Consider the following 3,492-nt stretch of genomic DNA (forward strand, 5'->3'; position numbering starts at 1 on the left):
CAGAATGAGGAGTAACATGATAGGGTGAATGGAGTGCTAAGGCACTAGCTTTTCACCAAGAAAAAGTGCAAGATCTATTGCAAGAGCTATGCAAGCTCAATCATATTGGTCTTGGAAAAATGCTTCAAAGGCTTTACAATTTCCAAGAGAATGAGAATAAACACAACGAAAAAGACAGTGTTCATCACCTTCCTTATGCTTATAACTATGATTAAGTTTAATGAAGGGAAACACAACATTCTTGACATACTTCAATCTCCAAAAGATTCTTGTAGCTAATTCCTATTGATCATCAATAGGAGTAAATCTTGTATCTTGAGATGTAGAAAAAGGTTTGTTAGAAGGAGGAGAATTATTTTCTATTATTTTGATAGTGCCATTATCATTGATTTCTTGTATTCCCTTTTGAAAATCAAGTTAAATATTGGCATGATGATCGTTGGTTTGATGATATGAGCAAAAAGGATTGTTTGAGGAAGAAGCACATTTAGATGGATGATAATTTATACGTCCTGCAAGATGCTCCTTAAAACTTTGCACCCTGAGGAGATCATCCATATGTGAATGGTGAGGATGTCCTAGACATTCTACACTAGCTTGTGAAGGAGGGGTTATAGGAACTTTGATTCCTTGTTCATATTTTCCAAGTTCTTGTTCGCTATAACCTTGTTTTGAAATTAAGTTATAACTACTACTATAAGAGATTTTTAATTGTGAAGAAGAAGGTCCATTATCAGGAATCTCTTTAAAATTTGTAGCGTAAGGACACATGGAAGGATAAAAGGGATACTTAGATGAAGATGGAATATCCTTTGTAGGTAATTTCTCCTTTATATCATCATTATTCATATTCTCTTTGATAGGTTAAGAAGGAAGGACCTTATCATTTAAGGCTTCATCTTTGCTTATTGTTATGTGAGGAGATAGGTCATGAGTTTAAAATGTATAACATCATCTTCCATACAAATATTTTGATGACTAAGATAAGCTCTAAGAGAATAAGGAGGATGTAAAGAGATTGATAAACCAACATTTTGATCTTGCCCCCCTTGCACTAGAGTATGCCTATGAAGAGAATGGTGTCATATTGATCTCCAACGCTTTCCCTTCACTAGAGAGATCATTGATAGGAGTATTGACTTTTCCCCCATTCACATTAGATACCCTAGGAGGGGTACAAGTGTTAACTTTGTTAATATCATCTCTAGGTTTATCGTTGTCTACAAAAGAATTTATGTGATCTACACATGTAATACATGTTCTTAAAAATGTCATCATGAAACAACATATAACATGGATGCAAGCTTTGAGATATGATTTGCATGTTTGAAATATCTTTGAACCTCTAAAGATGCAATATACAAGAGTACTATGAATGAAAAGAAGTAATGTAAAATGAAAGAAGCCATTATCCAACACATTATTATGATAAATGTAACTAAAAAGCAATGTAATCATATGTTAAATAACAAACAAATCAAATTTAGTAAATTCCATTATGAATTCCTAAAATTAGTTCTGAAAATATAATTAAAAAATTATGTAACCCACAAGTCAAATCTAGCAAAATAAATTAGGATTTTTATGAAATTAACCATTAAATTTATGTTCTTATGATCCATGACTGCAAAAACTATTTTTCAAATGCCTATAAATCAGATCTAAGACAACAAATAAAAAATAAGCATGCAAGGAGTTGGGTTCATGAAAATGTAATGAAGGAAAATTTGGGAATTAGGGTTTCACCAAGTAAATCCACTAAATGACCCAATTAACACCACTACATTGAAAGAGGAGTGAACCCAATAGATCTAGGCTCAATCCAAGTGAGGAAAGAGATTGAGATTCTAATTGGATTCATTGGTTGGGGGTTGATTATCCTCTTTATAAGTTGAATTTGTAATGTAATTATGAAATTAGGGCAAAATGAGAAATAATTGAGGTAGATTACTGATAGAAATAGTAAGCTACAGATGTCCCATGGAGCCACCAATTGAGATATGGGAAAAATAAGATTTTTAGAACTTGTTCTTAGAAGTTCGACTTGATTTTTCAAGACCAGGTAGCATAGATTCACCTTGGTCCTCTAAATTTTCCACTGTCAAAAGCTGAACCTATTCATCACTATTGACATTGTTGAATTTCCTAAGTATAGCTCCTGCACCTGTTCCTACACATAGAAAGAAAGGGAAAAATGTTGGGAATAAGGGTTTGCCTAATTCAAACCCCAATTTAGGAATTGACCTTGAATGAAATAATGCCAATATTGAAATAAATGTTAAGAAGATATACCTTAGATTTGCAATTGTTGATGGCGATGCAATGTTCTTTGACAGTAATTGCAAATGTTGAATGTAATGGCATGATAAACACATGGACCTAAAAAAACCTAACCACACACACATTCTTGCATGAAGATTGATGTAACTTTTCTCCAAAATGCTTGAATGATGAGCATGCAACCTTAAATATCTAAAGATGCTTGATGATGAATAAGTACTTCATGGATGCACGAATAATACAAATGGAGTCTTAGATTACTTCTAGGTCTAAATTGAATTGATATGATGTCTTTATATTGTTGGATGTATGGGAAGATTGTTGGGATAATGTGAAAATATGTGCTTGTGAGATATTTGAGGATGATTGAGTGATGTGTTGTCATTGATGTCAACATATTCCTCTGTGTGTTCTAGTGTTGCAGTGAGATTAAGTGAGTTGTTTTGGCCAATGTGTTGAAGATGAGTTGTTACGGATCAAATGGTTTTGAGATAAGTATCCCTAGTTGATTAAACTCAAGTTTTAGTGGTTTGCATAGAGATTTGATCAAGTTATAAGATCTGGTATTGCGGTTGGTTTTCCAGTTGTTCTGTGTTGATCAGTGTTCTAGATTTTGCTCCACATTGCTTCGCATTGCAATATCTTGGTTTGTGGATCTGGAAGAATGTTTGGGATGTTTTGGTGTGTCCTCAATTCATATGGTTCATTATTTGGAGGTCAGCAAGTGGATCTTTCAATTTGACAGTCATTATAGTTAGTGTTCTTGAAGTTCGGTATAATGATGATGAAGATTCTAGTAAGTTGTGTTGGTGCGGTTGTTTCTATGGTAATTCATGATTCCTGTGGATGTTTCTAGATCATGTACTATTTGTCTTGGTGGTCCGCATTGATCTGTGAATGCGTTATTGATGATTTTCCTTGATCTAGTGGTGTTCTTCATATTCTTGGCCAACATGATGATTGTAGCGTGTTGTGGATATTTGAGGCATAATTTTTGGAGGTGTTTTATGTTCAAGATGTTGATTTAGGTCCATACTATGTCTCAGTCAACATCGTTTTGGTCCGCATATAATATTGTAACATGTATGGTTATATCCTTGTAATTTGTGATGTGTGTTGAGCCAACCTTGAAAAATAGGTTGATGATATGTATAAATAAATGTAATACTCATGTGTGAGGAGTGTCTGTGTGTGTGAATAATGCTTTGGTCT

The sequence above is a fragment of the Cryptomeria japonica genome, chromosome 4, assembly GCF_030272615.1.
Source record: "Cryptomeria japonica chromosome 4, Sugi_1.0, whole genome shotgun sequence".
Taxonomy (NCBI): Eukaryota; Viridiplantae; Streptophyta; class Pinopsida; order Cupressales; family Cupressaceae; genus Cryptomeria; species Cryptomeria japonica.